Source organism: Dasypus novemcinctus, chromosome 11 (genome assembly GCF_030445035.2).
Source record: "Dasypus novemcinctus isolate mDasNov1 chromosome 11, mDasNov1.1.hap2, whole genome shotgun sequence".
Taxonomy (NCBI): Eukaryota; Metazoa; Chordata; class Mammalia; order Cingulata; family Dasypodidae; genus Dasypus; species Dasypus novemcinctus.
In genome coordinates, this window is record NC_080683.1 from 22,617,832 (window position 1) to 22,639,190 (window position 21,359).

General features: G+C 36.8%; 1 long non-coding RNA gene and 1 pseudogene across 2 annotated transcripts in view; one reads left to right on the top strand and one right to left on the bottom strand.

Moving 5' to 3' along the window:
* Positions 1–21,359, top strand: part of LOC139439987 (uncharacterized) — a 388,427-nt gene that overhangs the window by 202,171 nt on the left and 164,897 nt on the right. The gene's annotated exons all lie outside the window — the stretch shown is intronic.
* Positions 17,497–18,312, bottom strand: LOC101422523 (glycerol-3-phosphate acyltransferase 3 pseudogene; annotated as a pseudogene).

A 21,359-nucleotide genomic window follows, 5' to 3' on the forward strand; every position in this document is an offset into this window, starting at 1 on the left:
TCTCAGCAGATTTGTTTACACAATAAGCATTCACCCTTTTCAATGCTTTCTTGTCTTTGTTATTGCCTGTTTCACTTGTTTGAATTCCTCAGCTCTCAACTCAGTTGCAACAATTTCTGCATCACCTTAATTATCCATGTTACCCATAAGAACTAGTTTCCTCTGCCTACACACACACATACACACACAGGGTTAGAATCTCACTAGCCCTCTTCTTCTAATCACTAAACCAATTTCATACACGCCTCCTTCAGACAAACACTTCTGCAAATTGCAGAGTATTCTACCCAAAAACAAAACGGTAAATTGGTAGTTTGGGTATTTGTGATTCAATGATTTTTGGAAATTTGGATTTTAGCTAATTGCATTTTGAAGACTGGTTTTAGTGAATGTTGTTATTGTGTTAATCCAACTTATTTTCCAAGCTAGGACACTTTTGAAGATGAAGAATATGCTCTCAAAAATTTTACTGGGATAAAAGGCATAACCCACAACCTTCCCAGGCACACTGGAAGGAGTGCTTACCCTAGGAATTACTCATTTGTTATAGATTTATTATTGGGAATCTTGATTTTCAAGGAATTATCTCAAGGAAAATTTCTTCCAGCAAAAATCCCTGCTCTATTTTTTCCTTTTAGAATCTGGCAATTGCTTTTTTCTTTACAAATTTATTTTGAAGTAATTTCAAATTTACAAGACAGTTAAAAATTTTTTTACTAGCTGTTCTCACTTTATCGCTTAGCATTTTTAAAATTAAATTTAAAATGTTTAATATACTTTTAATTTTTTAAAGGAACTTAGATTATATAGCTGTTACATAAAAACATAGGGATTTCCCATATGCCCCATTCCCTAGCCCTCCTTCATTAGTGTGGTACATTTGCCACAATTGATGAACACATCTTGGAGCATTGCCACTAGGCATGGGTTATAGTTTACATTGTAGTTTACACACTCCCGAGTCCCAAAAATGCCCCCAAATTATGCCTCATTTTCCCTCTCCCTCCCCTCAGAACCTCCAGTGGCCACTGACTCCACATCAATTATAAATGTTTTTCTATTGCTAGGATCACAATATGTCTATAGTAGAATAACAGGAAGTCTACTCGAGTCCATCCTTCATTCCCCAATCCTGAGATTCTGTGATGGTGATGCCCATTCCACCTCTAATTGAGAGGAGGCTTAGATCCCATGGGGCAGATGGATGGGACTATCTTGCTTGCAGTTGCAAACTCTGTTCCTTGAGCTAGTCATTGTCCAGCATCATCTCCTTGTTAATTATCCTGGGTGAGTTCAATGAACTGAAGAGTAGGTGTGACAAAACTGTTGAGATTCAGGGCCCAACTGGTACACGTACAGCCCAAAGAATAAAGCCTCTTAGACATATACCTATCAACTCTAGTACTAACTATAGGTTCAAATAGAAGGGGCAGAAAAGCCATGTGTAGGTAAACCACCACTGAGTCCAACTCTGTCACACTGGGGAGTGTATATTCCAAAGTAAGGCCCATTGGCAGGGAGCCAAACTCCTGAGTTTTCTACCTTGCCTATAGTGTCTGGATGTCTCCAGAGCCCTCAGGAGCCCTAGTATTTGATAGAATGTTTACTTTAGCAGTCAATGAGTTCCTGCTGAGACATGCAAACATCTGGAATAACCTCCCAACTCATTTTGAAGTCTTTAAACCATATAAACTCATTTGTTTTTACCTTTTCCCCCTTTGGTCAAGGTCTTTTTCCAGTTACATTGCTAGTTGATGCTTGGTAGTAATTCCTCAGTGTCAGGGAGGCTCATCCCTGGGAGTCATGTCCCACACTGAGGGGAAGGTAATGCATTTATATGCTGTATTTGGCTTAGAGAGAGGCCACATTTGAGCAATAAGGAGGCTCTCAGGAGGTAACTGTTAGGCATCCTATAATACTATGCTAAGTTTCCATTTTGAAAGTTAAAGTTCATAAGTACAATCATCACTATCAAGTGTCCATCAATGGTTTTTCTTCCTTCACTATTCACTGACCCTGTACTCGGGATTCTTGTTGTCCCATTAGAGAATGTGGCAATTTGATATTCCTTTGGCTATTGTGTAAATCTCCACCCACTGTGACAATGTCGCATGAACACTTGAACACATTCATATGCCTTATAGGTATGTTCCAGGCAAACCTCCTCTCCTGCATCCCCATCTCTGCCATCCCATACCAATGATCCTCCCCTGCCACAATTGTAACCCTTCTGTGATCCAAAACGTCTGAAAAATTGAATCCAGCAAAATAACCCAATTAATTAATAGGAAAATGCTATAATAATGATAATTTTTAAAATAACAAATACAATTTTTTAAAAAGTTTGAAATAATAAAAAATTTAAGAATATAAAATAAAAAAATTTTTTTGACATCGTCTTTCATCACTGTAAGATCTTTTGTCTTATAGGTACAGTGACATTTTCTTCCCCCAGTGTCTTATTTTTTTTTCATTTAATATCTTCAAAGAAGCTTTAGTTTACAGAAAAGTCACATAAGGAATATAGGTGATTTCCATATACCCAACATCTTCCCCTCCTGCTTCCTTTTGATGATTCCTGCTTGTAATTGTAGCCAGTTGTCTGCTTTTTTGGATTCTGGTTTGCTCTTTTATCTGTTTCATCCTATTTTATTAGATTCAACCTTATGTGGAAACTTAGTGTAGTGTAGCAGTTTGATATTTTTGATGAATTCCAAAAAGAAATATTGGATTATGTTTGTAAACTGATCTTTTCCTCTGGGCATATTAGATTATATCAGATTCATAGGTTTGCTTGATTAAATAATTATGTAAACCTCTTGTGCCAGTAGGGCATTGAGTCCCCATCCTTGGGTGAGTGGGATTCATAGATTAAAAGGCATGGCAAAGGACAGGAGTTAAGGGTTTTTGATGTTGGAGTGTTGATGTTGGGGTATGATGCTGAAGCCTTAAGCTGAAGCCCCTGGAAGAGAGGAACCCTAAACCCAGAGAGAAGCAAGACCCTGGAAGGGAAGAATCCAGGAAGCCTGAACTCTCACAGAAGTTGGCAGCCATCTTGCTCCAACACGTGAAAATAGACTTTGGTGAGGGATGTAACTTATGCTTTATGGCCTGGTATCTGTAAGCTCCTACACCAAAATAAATACCTTTTATAAAAATCAACCAATTTCTGGTATTTTGCATCAGCACACCTTTGGCTGACTAATACATGTAGTCAACTCTTATAGTTTGTCTTGTACTTGCCTTTTATTGACTGTCAGAAAACTATATCTTACTACAACTGGATATATTATATAGGAAATCTAAACCCCATATTACATGGAATTCCATATTCCTCCTCTAGTTACATCTGATCCAAGTTGTGAAGAGCAGCAGAAACATTTTGGGTAATATTTCAGACAATAGGGTTCCTGCTCATGAACCATAATCCTACAGTTTATATGATTCATATGATATGGTTATTTTATTCCTTAGGCAATACTAATTTCTTTTCTTCTCACAGAATGGTTTCCTAAGTTACATTTAGGTCATTTTACTCTATTTCTTAATATTTTTCATTCATTTCCAATGGCTTGCCCCTGCCCACCTTTATGCTCCCATAACATACTCATCTTGTATTACTCCTCTTCACAACTTCTTGCTATGTTCTTAATAAACTTGGGGAACAAGATTCCATTCCTCCTTAGCTTATAGCTAGAGATTTTGGAGCCATGACTCTACAGTAATGAGTGTAGAAGAGCAGGGTGTTTGTATAACACACATGAATTTCTTTTTCTTCTTCTTTTGTCTTTTGTCTTCATTTATTTTTTTAATATAACATTAAAAAAATCTGAGGTCCCCATATACACCCTACCGCCCTCACCCCATTCCTCCCCCCATAACAACAATCTCCTCCATCATCCTGAGACATTCATTGCACCACTGCACCTCATGGTTATTGGTTCACATCATAGCCCACACTCTCCCACAGTCCACCCAGTGGGCCATGGGAGGGCATACAATGTCTGGTAACTGTCCCTGCAGCACCACCCAGGACAACTCCAACCCCCGAAAATGCCCCCACATCTCACCTCTTCCTCCCACTCCCTACCCCCAGCAGCCACCATGGCCACTTTCTCCACACCAATGCACATTTTCCTTGATTATTAATCACAATAGTTCATGAATAGAATATCAGTAAGTCCACTATAATCTATACTCTATTCCTCCATCCTGTGGACCTTGGAATGGTTGTGTCCACTCCACATCTATATCAAGAGGAGCCTTAGATTCCACATGGATGCTGGATGTAATTCTCCTGCTGTCAGTTGTAGGCACTCTTAGCCCCCTGGTGTGGTGGTTGACCTTCTTCACCTCCATGTTAGCTGTGTGGGGTAAGTCCAATAAACCAGAGTGTAGGAGCTGAAGTCTGTTGAGGCTCAGGGTCTAGCTATCACATGATCAGTCCAGAGATTCAGGTCCCCTGGGTATACATTAAACCCCGGCACCAACTACAGTTCCCGTAAAAGTTACAGGAGAAGCTTGTGAACAAAGATCACATCTGAGTCCAGCTCCATCACACAGAAACACAAACTCCAACTGATATGGCAGTGAACTACATCTGCCATGACCATAGAACCTGTGGGTCTCTGTAGCCCTCAGAAGAACCAATACCTGGGGTTGTAACTACTTTATCTGTCTCTGAGACTCTGCTGAGGTGTGCATAAGGGCAACCCCTCTGATAACTTCCTGGCTCTTTTTGGAAACTCATAGCCATATAAACTCATTTGTCCTTTCCATTTCCCCCATTTATTCAGGTCAAAAAGCATTTTTAACTCCTGGTATTTTATGTAGATTGAGATATTCTGCTGGTTCGAGTTGACCATTTTATTCAAGGTCATTTTCTAGTTACATAATCAGCTGGTACTTGGTAGTAATCCCTCGGCGCCAGGGAGGCTCATCCCTGGGAGTCATGTCCCATGCTGGGGGTAAGGCAATGCATTTACATGCTGAGTTTGGCTTTGAGACTGGCCACATATGAGCAACACAGAGGCTCTCAGGAGGTAACTCTTAGGCACCCTGCAGCTCTAGGCCTTGTTCTTATTTCAGGTAACACACATGACTTATTGCCAACATGTCAGCAATAAGCATTAGTCCAAGTGTACTAAACAATAGTTGGAAACAGAGAAAGAATAAGATGATGTGATGACAGTTTGTGATATTGTTCTGTCCTTCTCTGGTCTGAGGGATTGTTTTCTAAAAGAAGCCACTGTAATTAGTTTTGTGTTCATGTCTGTTTCTGCTCAGGTCAAACATTTCTTTGTATGGAGTGTACAGGGAGGAACTTGGATGACTCTAACCAGATGAGAACAGCCCTTTATTTGTTATCAGTTTCTATCACAAATACCATGCAATGGCCTGGCTTGAGCAATGGGAATTTATTGTCTCATAGTTGGGAGGATAGATGGTTTGCTTTATTCCCAAAGGCTGTAGCATTCTGGTGCTGGCAGCTGGAAATCCTTGGGCTTTCTTGGCTTTCCCATCACATGGAGATGGCCTCTCCTTTCTTTTCTGGGTTCCCACTGACTTTGTTTCTGCCTTTTTATAAGGTCTACAATAATCCGTATTAAGATCCACCCTCATTGAGTTGGGCCACACCATGACTAAAAGCAGCATCTTTAAGAGGTACTATTTACTAAGGTTTAATCTCACAGCAATATCAATGAAGATGAAGAACAAATATCTGAATTGGGGTATTTAACTCAATCTACCATCATGAGCACTACAGTTGGAATCCTACAAATACTAAGACTGATTCTACCAAGTATATGCTTCAAACTTAAACTCTAGAAGTTTTTACCACTCTTTTAAAAACTTAAAAAACAATGAAACAAGGAAACAAGCACACAAAATTTAGAAGACTGGCTTCTTAAAAGGATCTGTTGTGGTAGCATTATGAAAGAAAAATTGTTGTGGTTATCTTTTTTCCACCAGAAATGCCTTGGAGGCATACCTTGCTCATTCATGCCTCTGTGAATTGTACATTCTCTTCTCTCAAATTTTATTAAACCCCTCTATCTTAAGCCAAATTAATTCTTCAGAATCCAGTCCAAACAGCACCCACTCTGTGTAGCCTACTTCATATCTTACAATTAGAATAATTAGTTCTTCTATTCTAAATGCTCTTATAGCATTTTGTAAAATGAAGTATCACAATAATACAAATTCATATAAGATTCAGATTACAATTAGTTCCTGTCCTCATCCCTGTTCTCAGAGAGATGATTAAAATTATTTGGCTTCTGTAGTGAAACTTAGCTGGGGAGGAAGATTGGTATTACAAAATGACTGCCTTATGGTCTTTTGGGACTCTGTGGTTTCAGGGGATAATTAGGTTTATGAAGCAAAAGTTTTACTAGCTTTCTTTTAAGTATGTGTGTGTGTGTTTGTGTGTATACAGCAAATCATAGTACTTTAGTCTTCTTGTAATAGTATTACCTTCACTTTTACATAATTATTTACCTTAGTATGATGGAATCTTTAGATTGATGATTTGTGAAATTCCTTGACTATGTACTCCTCAACTATAGAGATTGCATCTTAACCATGTTTATAATTGTCAAAGACTTCAGTAGAGTGTCTGACCCACAATGAGTACTAAGTAAATAAATGGATTAGTTAATGCATACACTATTTTAGGGTTAATCTAGTTGTATGACTTCATTCTCATACTGCTCTCTGGGTTTTCACTTAGACTTTCATATTCCCCACCTTTTCTTTATGCTGAAATCTGGATATTTTATTTAGATCTCATTCTAATTCAATAATTTCTTCTTCGACTGTTTCTTGCGTGGTGCTAAATTTTTCTTCTGTTTCTTTTATTTTAAAGTTTTAGTTACTATATTTTTTCTTTAAAGGATTTTTGTTTTTTTTTTCCCTTTTCACAATAGATCATATACGTTGTCTTGTTCAGCACTATTCAGCCAATGCTTGGAATACAATGCTTAGAAATTACACCAGCAAAGACCCTATTTGCAAATAATGTCACACTCTGAGGTTCCATAACGACAGGAATTTTGGGGGTATACTATTCAAATCACTACATAAGCTGAAGAAAATATGGAGGTTAAAGTTTATGAGAGCAACCAGATCATTTTTCTTGTTATGATGGTAGCTCATTTCTTTATCAATTTAAGGAACTAAGAATTCACTATGCACTAGTGATAATATAGAAATCAATACCCCTGCATAGATGTGCTGTTTCATAACACTATGACAAATGTTCAGGCTCATGCCTGCAAGACAAGATTCATTTGAGGTCTAGAAAATGCTTATATAATGACTTCCCCAGAGTGCAATTGGTGGCCAGCAAGATAATCCACAATATTTTCACTTTTCCAGGACAAATGAGGTTACAGAAATGGCATACTGCCTCTGCAATATGTGCCAGTATTTCACAGGATATACACATTTCTAGGCTAATTCAAGACATGGTTGACATCCAGATCTCCCTGAACCTTCCTTCACTTCTTTACTTCTCATTGCTGTATTTGAGATGAAAGATAGGCCAAAGCAAGGGCAAATTCTATATAATTTTCATAGTATTATTTCTTCTTCTCTTGGCAACATTCTTTTACAGCACTTGTCTAGTGGCAAAGCCAAATGTCACACAATGGACACTATAGTCAACCCATGCCAGGCATCCATAGAAACAAACATCTCAGAATATTCATACATAAAAATGCCTGTGTCAGAGTTGTTCTGGAAATATGTTCTAGAATGGCTTACCTAGAGTTATAGACTTTAGAGGCAGAAGAACTATCCAAAGTCACTTGATTTAACCCTTTGTTTCATAGATGGGAAGCCTGAGAACCAGAATGATAAATGGTAAAAAAACAGGTACGCTCTCTTTGCTTGTTATTACCCACAGGATTTGTAAGAGAAAGTCCTTAAAATACAGGACCTACCTTACTCTAGTTTCCTTCTATTCAGCTATATTTTCCTCTGGAGAAGAGTTCAGAAAGCACAGAAAATTATCTTACAGGAGACCTAAAGCTTATGCCACCCTCTCTCTTGTAAAAACAAGAGACCATACAATCAGCATCTGGACTTTCGTAATTCTCCCTTTATATTTTCTGTGATTTCTTACTCTAGATGCTGTTTTATTTTTCTTGAAATTATATTTCAGTCTGATTGATTTAATTGTCACCTTGAAGGTATAACAAGAGAGCTAGGCAAATAGGATTTTTGTAGGCATAGAATAACGCACAAGGAAAAAACGATAGCATCTCCAGAATTACATTCCTAAATTATTCTGATATAGAAATTTTAAAAAACATGTAAAAACCACTTTTATATCACTGAAAAATTAATGGACTCATGTCTATTATAGAACAATGTGATGTTTAAGAACAGTTAATCCTCTGATTTAGATTGTGGATAATTTTCCCAAACACACTCATTCTAGTTCTTTACCAAGTCCAACCTAAGAGAGGTAAGTTGCTCTCCAGTATTCTCTGAAGTAAATCAATTGCAAAGGCAAAGCCCTTTTGCTCTATAGCAGCCTTCACTTCTTTGAGTCTTGAGCAATATTTATAGCTACGAACGATTCAAACAAGCCAAAAAGAAAAAGAAAAGGTAGGGAGTGAAAAGGAAAGGGAGCTCAGATGGATAAAAGAAAGATACTCCAGTGATGTTACGACCTTGGCCAAAGTAATCGTCAATAATAAAGTATTTGCATCAGTGGAGTGTGGAAACATTCTGAACTTATTGTAATGTTGCAACTGCAAGGTAATGGTAGGTAGCAAAAATCTGAGTTAAAATGTTTTACTGAACATCCAGAACAATAGAATATTAGACAATATACAAAGTTTCCAAGTACTTCTGATTGACATATATAATTTCAGGACAATCATTCACAAAATACAGATCAGCAAAATTATGTCTGAAATGGATATGATTTTGAGTAAAGATACTACCATTTTGCCTTACTTCCATGTTCTGTATAGCAGATGTAGTTTGGAAGAAAATGATAAAAATGAGAAAGAAAATGTTAGTTTTGCTAATACAGTGAAAGAAGCAGTAGTGATAATTAGGTTAAACTGCATATGTAGATAAAAAAGAATACTAAACAAGGAAGATGTTTTGTATTAGTTAAACTTTACCTGGAATCTTGCATTCTGTTCTAGGTGTTCTTAGATGGAATACTATGGAAATCCTGGAGCAATTTCTAGATGGTAGTGTCAGAATTAAATGAGGATATAAATCCATATCATATAAGCAATAAAATGGAATGTTTAACAAAAGGAGCAGAAAATTCAACAAGAGATTGTTGAGTTGTCTTCAGACATTTGAAGATTGGATCTGGGATATGAAATTAAATTAGCTCACTATGACCTTAAGATATAGAACCAGGACAGTAAAGGTATACAGAAAGTAATTTAGGTTGCAAAGGAGGCTAGACTAAAAATCAGATATTCAAAACAGGGGTTATTCATGACTAAGTTGGGTCACTACTTGGTGGGAAAATGGTACAAAGAATTCAAGCATGAAATGAAGGGGGTGGACTAAAACATATATAATTGCTTTTAATCTTTAATGCTATTATTTCTTTGGAAAATGAGTGTGCTTGAGATCTGGATCATTAAGTTCCACAAAGAACTGTCTGTTCCACGTTAGTCTATTTATATGAAAAAAGCAAAGAAGATGAAATATGCATTCTGAACAGCTATTGAACCAAGAATATTGGAACAATTGGATCTCTAAAATGAATTCTATGGTTAGTATTAAAGTCATTAGTTATGAACTAATTTTAAATTTTTTCTTTTTCCTGAACTCGTAGGGGTGTTTGTGTGTTGGAAACAGCCAATCAACAAATATTTTCTAAGTGCCTAATATGCAGTACATTTTACAGGTAATATGAGTCTACAAAGACACATTTCCTTAGCTCAAAGGATTTATTTTATTCCTGTTCCCTTTTTTTTTCTTTCCAATGTCTTTTCTCCTCATTTCTTTTCTCCAAAAATCTTGATTTTTTTTCTACTTCACACTAGACTGAGATTTGAGACCGAGATTTGTCATTCATTAGCAGTATTACCTTCATCAAATGATTATTCTCTTTAAGTCTTAGTTTCCAAGTCTGTGGAAGATAATAATAGAACCTTCTTCATAGTGAGGATAAAGTAAGATTATGAACATGAAGTTCTTGGCATAGTACTTGGCATATAGTAAGTGTTCATCCAATGTTAACTAGTACTTCATTGTTCAAACGGACTCTTACATCCATCTTTATAATTTCTAGTTAAATCCTTCTTACTTTGGGTCCATTAGAACCCCTAAAAAACCACTATTCCTTATCAAATTGTCGGCAATTTTTCTCAATGCTTATCCTACCTTGTTTAAACCTCCATGCATCCACAACTCCACTACCTTGCCCTTACATGGGGAGATGGGAGAATTTGCTCTATAATGTCATCAAATTTTAAGTATGTAAAAAATTCATTTTAGAGAGAAGTCTGGATTGCTGAGCGTGAGACTGACATCTTGAGTTAACAGAACTGATTAGTTAGTACAAGGAAGTTAGTATCAGAGTAATAGGTACTCTGCTATATACTATCATATACCCCTAGGCCCAAACAGTAGTGTGACACTGGGATTATTAAGAGAAAAGGAGGAAGATCAGAGTTTGTCAGAACTCTCAGTGGAGTTTAAGACCTGCTTTGGGTATGAAACAAGGAAGAGATTAAGGAAAAGAATAACATAGTTTGAGTACTCTATTATGTTCAGAGTTCTAAGATAGGTTTTTAATAAATAGTAGGCAATTTAATCCTCAATAATAGGAGGAAAACATATGAAAAAACTATTATTTTCATTTCTCAATTGAGGAAATCTTACATTTTCATTGCTGCATATAATTCTATTACATGGATGTAACTCAATTTATTAATCATTACTCTGTTGATGGCCAGAAATTATTCCATAAATGGAGACTGGTGGTACCTATGTCACAATTAAGTCACAAAAAGCAGTCTTAGAGCCAATAAATGTCATTTCCATTTCCTAAGAAATATTAGAGAGGGCCACCTTAACTAAGTGATAAAACAATTTTGGCTTCAGTCAATTGAAGGACTGACTAGTGGACTGTAATTTTTGTGCATATGTCTTTAGATAAATTATTATACATAAGAGCTTTTTATTTATGCTTAAGAAAAGAAGACAGTTATGCCACTGAGGAGGAAAGACTTGGTAAATTCAATCCACCAATCAGCCTGTTTTTAAACCCTATGAGAAACAAAGGGCAAGTACCTATGGAAATGTTTTGCTTATAGACTAATGTTCAACTCTGATACTGGGGGCCTGAATCAACCATGTTTCATACCAACACACAAGAAAGGTTTTTGGGTAGACTGAATGAATGTGCAAATGTGTGAGAAAGAAAGAGAGGGAGATGTGAGATTTCAGTTACTTCCCTATAGGACAGATGGCAGTTCCCTAAGGGCTCAAGGATGCCTCTAGCAAAAGATGGCCATAATCCTGATGGTCAGCATTCTTAGAGTACACAAGCCATGAAGATATGAAGAAACATGATGATGGCCTGGCTTGGAAGTAGAGATAAAAGAACATTGTTTCCATGGGTAAGACTTACATCACTTCAAAGATACACAAAAACTCTATGGAGTCTTGACTATGACTGTGGAAGTTCTGTTGTAAAACAAGCGAGGCAACAGCCAAGGACGTTCAGTAATTAATGATAATATGTCCACAAATATAATAAAGCTCTAATTACTTGTATTTAATGTTTACCTCACCTATTATTAAAAAAATGAGTTTTGAAAGAGTTGGAAATTCTGAGAAAACATTGCAATTCCTAGAATCCCAGTGAAAATGTACTCAAAAGAGGTGAAATAATGGTGTTTTAATTGTGACTTTGTGATTTACTTAATTTTTGAGAGGAGATGAAATGTTAATCACTTTGCATTCTTAGCCATAATCCAGAAGTGATGGTGTGATATGAAGGAAGTTGGTAACTGTAACTTCTTTCTATTTAATCTAGGCTGGGAGGATTGGGAACCTAGTTTTTTAATCTAGGCTGGGAGGATTGGGAACCTAGCATAGAGTTATTAATTCATAAATTATGGACCCTTCTTCTCATTGATGTGGCAACAGTGGCCACTGGAGGTGCTGATGTCAGGGAGAGAGACAAAGAGGTGTAATATGAGGACATTTTCAGGACTTAGAATTGTCCTGAGTGACATTGCAACAACAGATACAGGTCATTGTAAATACGGCCCTAACCTACAGTATTGAATGGGAGACAGTGTAGACTACAATGTAAAGTATAATCCATGCTTAGTGGCAGTGTTTCAAAATGTGTTCATCAATTGCACTGAATGTACTGCCCTAATGAAAACAGTTGTTAATGTGGGGAAAAGTGGAAGGTGTGGGAAGTGGGGCATATGGGAATCCCTTATATTTTTTAATGTAACATTTTATGTAATCTAAGTATCTTTTAAAACAAATAAAACATAATATTTAAAAAATGATGGGATAAAAATTCTGTCTTTTCACTTAAATGATATTAAATTTGTTGGTTGAGGAAAGGATATATTCTAGAGACATTACTCTTCCCTTTAAAACCCTCCTCCTCAACCCAGAAATGGAAAGGGTGCTATCCCTAGAATATATGCATATCAGACCCTTTCACAGCCAGTTTCTCATAATTTGATATGAACATATCAAATGTTATGCAATAAATGCAAAAACATTTATTAGGAGTATCTTAACCAAAGAAATTTTATAATGCAAAGTAGATGTATAAAATGCTCTTTGATTTTGGATTATAGGCTTATGCTGAATATTGCAGTGGGTTTATTAATTTAACAGTCATTTATTGGAGGCTTAACAGCCAAATATTGAGGGACAGGGAAATGACTCAGACATGATCTCTACCCAAAGGAGCTTGCATTCCTGTGCCAGATAAAGACATATAAGAAAATAACTCTGAATATTTTTTTGGTCATGACTGATGTACGTACATACAGAGTAGAACACAAAAGGCAGTGTGTAACTCTGCTTAAAAATAAATATATAATTGTACATGTTCACTAAGGTTTTGGATTAATGGAGTTCCAGTTAATCAAGATTTTCTGAAGATCCCATAATCATAATGAATTTTTAACACTTAATTAGTGTTTTAAAAAATTCTCCTGTAACTATTTATAATATTTTGACTGCTCAATTAGAAAATTTTAATTTTATATATTTGCATATATTTATATATGCAATATATAATCATAATTGTTTTCCCATGTTCTAACTACAGAGAATATAGCAAGCATTATTTCACCCTAAAAAAAAAGTTTTAAAAATTATTTTAAAATATAGTATATTAGGAAAATTATTTAGCCCCAGATGGAAAAAAGGAAAGGCCATAATAATAGTCCTGTGTTTTGAAGGACCAGGAAGAGTTTTACATGTCAAAAATGAGGAAGGTGAGTTTAAAAAGTAAAACTCTACAAGAATAGTCATGGATCTATGAATACTGCTGGAATGTGAGGCAGTAACAATAGCATTGAAAAGAGTAGGTCATTGTGAAAGTGATAGGGAAAGTATTTTATAAGAATGAGGAATCAACATGTTTAAGAACAATGGTCACTTTAGAAATTTTCTTTTCTTTATATTATTATGGTACAGTTGTGAATGATAATTTTACAAGAAACTCCTGAGCAAGAAGAAACAAATAAGAGACTGTTACAATATAGCCAATTAGGAATGACTATTGTCATAAATTCTGTAGTTGACCAAAATGGCACTAAGAGGAATGGAGATTTGGGTCAATTAACGTTGGCATTAAGAATGCAAGGATCCCCATCCCTCAAACATGAAAATTGAAGACTGTGATATACAGCTTCAGTTTAGATTCTAAAATCAGAAGCCAAGGTTGGCAAGAATGGTAGGAACATATGTCCCAAAGGTCAAAAGCATGAACAGTAAAATTGGGCAGTGGTTCTTGGAAATAGGCAAGAGTTGGTTATTAATTATCAAAGCTCATGGAAAGAGCTTTTAGAGATATCAAAAAGAAAAGCCCAAATGTGAAATACATTCCTGGCAGGAATTATGTGAGAGAAGTAAGCTTAGTCTGTGATTAGGGAGCCCCTCTTAGGTTTGAAGTTAAGACTAGCATTCATGTTTTCCCTATAAAATCAAGTTAAATGAATTCGTCATTCAACGTTGTGTCTGATAGTCAGCCTCCAACCTGATATTTACATAGTTTGCTAGAATCCTAAGTATACCCCTGAGTGACACTAGTTCCCTGGTGCAAGCAAACCAGTACAGGACTTTACCTGGTGGAGGGCAGGACGGACTACGTTGCATCTCAGGAGGGCTTCTGGGCTACTTACTCTTACTTACTTTCCACCTCATATCAAGTCTTAACTCCTGTAGATTCTACCACCCACATACAGCTCAGACTCACCCAATTCTTCTCATTTCCATTACTGGAATTTTATCTGGGCCACTATCATTTCCTATCTATATTGCTCCAACAGTCTTTTGACTTGTCTAGAAGTACACGTCCTTGTCCCCTTCCATTCTCCACAAAGCAGGAGTAACAAGTCCCTCTTGTATGTTGTTCCATTTTATGATCAGGGTAAATTCTCATATATTTATCATTATCATTTATGACCTTGGCTTCCCTAAATGTCTTCCTTCAGCAGATAGATTATGACTTTATTTCTGTGCCCTTATTCTTTTCTTCTCCAACCATACTGAGCTTCTCTCAATTACTTGCAATATGCCATTGCTCTTTCTGTTTCAAGACCTTAATGCTTTCACCTGCTTGCTTTACCTGAAATAGCCTCGACTACCTCCCCAACCTCCCCTGCCCACTATGCACAATTATCCTTACCCATCTTTTTCTCTTACCTCAGATCCCAGTTTAAATGCCAATTTCTCAATTCAATTTTTTCAGGACCCCTCTTCCCCAGACAATTAGAACCTGGGGTTTCTGCTATTTTAGCCCCTATAAATCTAATATGGTACAGATCTCAAAAAACCAATCTTCTCTTTTGCTCAGAGTAGAACCCCTAGTTCTAGTACAGACCCTAACACATAGGAACAGACTCAATTCTTATTGATCTTTTCTATAATTCAGATAGGGACTAGCCTGCAAGGCAGACATTGTGGTGGATAGTTGTTGTGGAAGTGGGGCAGGTAGGGCTAACAGGGAGAATTTCACTAAAGCAGTGTCAGCAAGAATGGAAAGAAGGTTTACAGGAACTATTTATGAACTTGAATGAATGTACTTGTAGAGAGATAAGTTGAGATAGTAGGCCTTTTCCTTCACTGTAAAGTAGATGATGCCAACAATGACCCTAAGCAATACTGAGAATGCTGGCTAAAGGGGATTGGGAAAAGAGAAAGAGTTTGAGGACTCTAAAGAATTTTCATAAGAGATTTCCAACAGGCATACTTACATCTTTTTTTTTTTTTTTTTTTTAATTTTTTTATTTTTTATTGACTTTGTAATAATATTACATTAAAAATATATATGTGAGGTCCCATTCAACCCCACCCCCCACCCCCCCTCTCCCCCCCCCCCCAACAACACTCGTTCCCATCATCATGACACATCCATTGGATTTGGTAAGTACATCTTTGGGCACCTCTGCACCTCATATACATTGGCATACTTACATCTTGAGCTGAAGAAAGAAGGTTAGAGATATAGATTTGGGATTCATTTCAGGTGATTCAAAGAGTATCTGCCGGGTAATCACACAGGGGATCATTTAGAAAAGGCAGACTGAGCATTTATTCCTAGAAACTCTACATAGGTTTACACTTCTTTTGTGATGTATCAGTCCTAGAGAGTTTAATTCTGTTTAGAAGTAAAATGGGTAGGAAATAAGAAGGGATATTTTTTTTTGAAGGTGCTACTTTTTGGTAATTTTCATCATTATTATTACATTTGCCTAAAGCTTTAGCTTTGTGTTTAGATATTTGTATACTTTAACACAGTTGTTAATCTTTTGGCTTTATATTCTCTTTTCTATCTAGAAGGCAGAAGATAGATTATGACAAGGAAAGCACCTTATAACTTGTAGTAAGGCTTGAAGTAGTTTGGTGAACTATTCCTAAGTTCTCCTGGTCTTGCTATAGACCTCATAAACTCTTTATTACCATGCCAAGTTGTCTCATCCTTATGCAACATCTAAACAGTCTGTAGTAGTCTTAACTTCTCTCTTTGCCCAGGGCATAAACAAGAAACAAAGCAAAAACTGGAAGTTTGAACTATCCTGGGGCTGCCTCCTTGCTTTAAGAATTCTTTCTTGAGACTTCTCAATATCGCCCATATTTGAAATATTTTACTCCGGGATCATCTCTGTCCATGTGAATAGGTTTCTTGTGATTACAATGGGCACTCTGTATGCATATACACCATTTATGCAGGAAGAGGTCTAGAGCATTAAGCAATTATAGTATTATTGATATAGTTATAGTAATAATCATTTTAGCATTACTGATTACATGCTTATTATATACTAGATATTGCATTTAGATATACATGGATTGTCTCTTTTAACTTATATGTCAAGCTTATAAGGTAAATGCTATTTTCATTTTTTAAAGAAATAGAGTATTTTTTCATATTCACCATAGATGATTTCACATTCTGTACATGTTTACCAGAAGATATAAAATGCTTTCAGAATTTAAAGAAAGCATTATAGTGCTATCAAATATTACTTGTTTTGTGAGTCAGGAAACATGTGTTTTCCTCTTTAAAAAAAAATTTAAGGCTCAGTTTCCAAAAGTGAATTTTACTACTTATTTTTCTGTTTAAGATATTGGGAAAGTTCTAAAACAAACCACAGGGCTTGGGGGTGGGGTGTGGAGGCTGTGCCACTTCCACACTTTCATCCTCCCAATGAAGATACTGGGTGTAATTTGTTGTTGTTGTTAAAGCCTTCTCCTATTTGAAAATGTGTTTGGTTAATAAACAAGTGAAAAGGAAGGAAATTAGATACAGGTCTTCAGCACACAAACAAGGAAAATAAGCTCTTTACTACCATTTGCTGTCTAAATATGTATTTACTCATGAATTGCCAACATATAAATGCACACATACATTAACATCAACTCATTTTTCTTTGGTGAAGTTTACCAAATAGTATTTCTCTTCCAACACACTAGTAAAAACTATTTACATTTCCTACTGACTTTCAAATCAGGTGACTGGCCACAAGTTGTTATTTCTTGTAAATACACTCCTCCGTTTTTCTTTTTAAATTTGCACTGGAACATAACCAAAGAGTAACTACACACAAGAATGTAAAACAAGAAACAAAACAAAATAAAAAACAGTAAACATTCCATTTATAAGGCCTAGTTCTGGAAAGCCAAGTTTTATCTACAGGGTGACATTCATTCTGATTTGGAGTTGAAAGATCCATTGCCCACAATCATCTTGCCATAATTCTGCTACTCTCCCTTCCAGGGACACTCATTCACTCCTCCTTATATGGTAACAGAAGAGTAAACCCTATTAGCAAATTGGATTGCAGCTTCCCTTTCCTCTTTGATCATGGAGGGCATGTACCATATGCCACAGACAATGGCCCACCTGGTCATCATTCGAAGCAGGTAGCTCACATGTTGTTCCAAAATGCATCACCAAACTGAGGGTTATACTTAATTGCAACTGGATGTATGGTTCCTTGAGTTTCAAAGCTTCCCTCTTTAAACACCATAACTAATGCAAGTTCCTTCAGGAAATATTAATATGGGTAGTTTTTTCTTATCAGCAAAATGTTCTTTTAGTCTCTTAGTAAAAAGGTTTTTGATCTTTCATTTCCGAGTGCCCAAACTAGACATACACACAAGTCTTGACCCTAGCTCTCTGAATGATTCCCATCAACCCAGCATGTACCCTGCCAATCGTAGCATAGCATTTGTTATCAAGATCAAAATATCCATGTGGGAGGTATGGAGGGCAACACAAATGCCTCCTTTCTAGGGTCTGTAATGCTTGGCATGGTATGGAATGGTACAGAGAGGGCTCACACACAGATCTGGCAGCAAGTCAGATGGACCCGTCCATTCACCCAGCTTTTAGATTGTCTGGCAGCTGTCCAACCAGTGTAGGTCCTATAGCCAGCAAACCGATCCCAATAAAAGCCAAAGTAACCCAGGAGGTAGGAGGACACAGCACCATGCTGTGACACCCAGAACCGACACCATGGTGAGCTGCTGGCTGATGTAATGGAAATTTACTTTGGTCTTTATAAGGACATTCCATGACATTAGATTCTCTGAGGAGAATGTGTGGGTCATTCATCTTCCACATTGGTTTCCAATCCCAACAGAAACCGAGTTTTAAAAAATCTGCTTTCAGACTTCTTTTTCAATTTGTACTGTGGCCCAATGTAAAGTTTCCACCAGGATTTTCATATAGATCTTAGAGATGCCTGAAGATACCCTGCTGGCTGAAAGTAGAGGATGAGGCTGTTCACCAGTGTCAGCCAGGTGGAAGGATTTTTGCTGCTAGGTCTGCATTCTGAGAATGCTATTATTAACCCTGTTTTTTAGATGAGAAAATTGAGGCTTAAAGATTTGGTGATGAGTTTTGTTCAAATTAGAGTTTTGAACATAGTGAAACTAGGATCCAAATCCAGGCAATCTAACTCCAAAACCTGAAAGATTCATCATTGTGATATACTCTACTCCCACCTTCCTTACTAGCCTCAGTTTCTTTCTGCCTTGTTTAGAATAAACTTCCAGCTGAAGGTATTTTTTTAAAAAATTTTTTGTCTTTATTTTTTTAATATTACATTAAAAAAATATGAGGTCCCCATATACTTCCAACCACTCTTACCCCACTCCTCCCCCCATAACAACAATCTCCTCCATCATCATGAGAAATTCATTGCATTTGGTGAATACATCTCTGAACACTGCTGCACCTCATGGTCAATGGTCCACATCATAGCCCACACTCTCCCACATTCCACCCAGTGGACCATGGGAGGACATACAGTGTCCGGAAACTGTCCCTGCAGCACCACCCAGGAAAACTCCAAGTCCTGAAAACACCACCACATCTCATTTCTTCCTCCCACTCCCTACCCCCAGCAGCCACCATGACCACTTTCTCCACACTAATGCCACATTTTCTTCGATTACTAATCACAATAGTTCATGAATAGAATATCAGTATGTCCACTCTAATCCATACTCTATTCCTCCATCCTGTGGACCATAGAATGGCTGTGTCCACTCCACATCTATATCAAGAAGGGGCTTGGATTCCACATGGATGTTGGATGCAATCCTCCTGCTTTCAGTTGTAGGCACTCTTGGCTCCCTGGTGTGGTGGCTGACCTTCTTTACCTCCATGTTAGCTGAATGGGGTAAGTCCAATAAACAGAGTGTAGGAGCTGAAGTCTGTTGAGGCTTAGGGCCTGGCTATCACATGGTCAGTCCAGAGATTCAGGTGCCCTGGGTATACCTTAAACTCCAGCACCAACTACAGCAGCTGAAGGTATTTTAATCACTACTTTAAATGGTTTTAGGAAGTTAAATGAAAGTATCAGCTCCTCCATCAATGCTTAAGTCTATCCCACATTATAAAGATAATTTCTACTAATTTACGTATTTTCAGCTTAGCATGGAAAACTATAAACATAATCTAATGATATATTTGGTGAGAATTACCTGGAGACTTACTAGTATTTGTGTTATTTGATACTGCAGAGTGACTTGGAATAAAGAATTTCCTGGAACATCTCAAACATGGTCTATTACCCCCTTAGATCAAGTACTCATCTCTCTATACCTGTATCATTGCCATGGTCTCCCATCAGCTCTCCTGTATTCATGCCTTCTAAGCATTCTCGATCCTATATTGTGATACCAGACTAATTTACCTATATTCACTACTCCTTGTTATTGTGTGGGCACTAGGGAGCCAATTAAAGCTCTTTTCTCACCCTGAGAAGTCTACAACAAAGCTTCCAGAACTCATAAATGAGTTTAGTAAAGTCACAGGTTATAAGATCAATGTACAAAATCAGTAGCATTTCTGTACACCAATAACGAGCAAGCTCAGGAGGAAATCAAGAACAAATACCATTTATAATAGTCAATAAAAAAATCAAATACCTAGGAATAAATTTAACTAAAGATGTAAAAAATTAATATACAGAGAACTACACAACACTGTTCAAGAAAATTAAAGAACACCTAAATAAATGGAAAAATATTCCCTGTTCATGGATAGGAAGACTAAATATTATTAAGATGTCCTTCCTACCAAAACTGATCTACATATTCAATGCAATCCCAATAAAAATCAACACAGCATTCTTTAAGGAACTAGAAAAACTAGCTATGAAATTTATTTGGAAAGGAAAGAGGCCTCGAATAGCCAAAGATATATTGAAAAAGAAAAACAAAATTGGAGGAATCACACTACCTGACTTCAAAACATTCTACAGAGCTACAGTAGTGAAAACAGCATGGTATTGGCACAAGGAGAGACACACAGACCATTGGAACCAAATTGAGAGTTCTGATATAGATCCTCAAATATATAGTCATATAATATTCGATAAAGCCACCAAACCCTCTCAACTGGGAGACAATGGCCTCTTCAACAAATGGTGCCTGGAGAACTGGATATCCATATGTAAAAGAATGAAAGAGGATTACCATCTCACATGTTATACAAAAATCAACTCAAGATGGATCAAAGACCTAAATATAAGAGCCAAGACCATAAAGATTTTGGAAAGCAGTGTAGGGAAGCATCTATTGGACCCTGTAATATGAAATGGCTTCATGAACTTCACACCAAAAGCATGAGCAGCAAAAGAACAAATAGATAAATGGGACTTCCTCAAAATTAAAGCCTTCTGCACCTCAAAGCAGATTGTCAAGAAAGTAAAAAGAGAGCCTACACAATGGGAGAAAATATTTGGTAACTGTATATCTGATAGGAGACTTATAACCTGCATATATAAAGAACTCCTATATCTCGAAAATAAAAAGACAACCTATTTAAAAAATGAGAAAAAGATTTCCACAGACACTTCTCCGAAGAAGAAATACAAATGGCTAAAAAGCACATGAAAAAAGGCTCCAAATCTCTAGCTATCAGGGAAATGCAAATCAAAACTGCAATGAGATACCATCTTACTCCCATAAGATTGGCAGCTATGAAAAAAACAGAAGACTGCAAATGCTGATGAGGATGTGGAGGAATGGGAACACTCATACACTGCTGGTGGGAATGCAGAAGGATCCAGCCATTCTGGAGGACAGTTTGGCAGTTTCTCAAAAAACTAACTATAGATTTGCCACATGATGCAGCAATTCCACTG